The sequence below is a fragment of the Monopterus albus genome, unplaced genomic scaffold (assembly GCF_001952655.1).
Source record: "Monopterus albus unplaced genomic scaffold, M_albus_1.0 scaffold99.1, whole genome shotgun sequence".
Lineage (NCBI taxonomy): Eukaryota > Metazoa > Chordata > Actinopteri > Synbranchiformes > Synbranchidae > Monopterus > Monopterus albus.
The window spans coordinates 2,743,566-2,744,173 of NW_018127979.1; positions in this window are offsets into that span (position 1 = coordinate 2,743,566).

Genomic DNA, 608 nt, shown 5'->3' on the forward strand with positions numbered 1-608 from the left:
CAATCATCAGCGAGTTCCGTGCGCAGTGGGCGGGGCTACAGGCGGTTTAAATTTTAAGAGCAACCGTTAGGTTAGTTTGTCAAGTCCGCGGAAAACGGTTCCCTATCGTCGTGTTGATTCGCGTTGGTTTGGCGCCAGGACGTTGCCAAACACATCCGTTTTGTGCTTGCAGGAAAATGGAGCTTTAAGTGTTCGGTAAGTCCCAGAACTTTCTTTAAGAAAAACGTTTTGTTTTAACACTGAAGTAGAAAGTGTATCTCAGTCTGTTACAATGAATTTGTTTCCTGCTCCATGACGTGGCCTGTGGATTTGGAATCTTTGAGTCAAGCTAATTTGTTATTTTTCCTCTTTTCAGGTAGAACTACCGAACCGTAAGTCCAGTTTATTTTTACTTTATAGTTCTCAGACCCCCCCAGTTTATTCATTACCGGGGTCTTGTTGTGGTCACTTGTTGAGTTTACTGTGACGTCTAGTGTTTAGTGTCTAGTGTTTTTTCCGGCCCTCCAAGCCTAACTTTCTTTCCAAATCTCTTTTCCAACATGGCTTCTCTGCCATAACTATGATTATTATGTGTCGTCCGATCTAAAGTGGCCATCTGTAAGTAGATT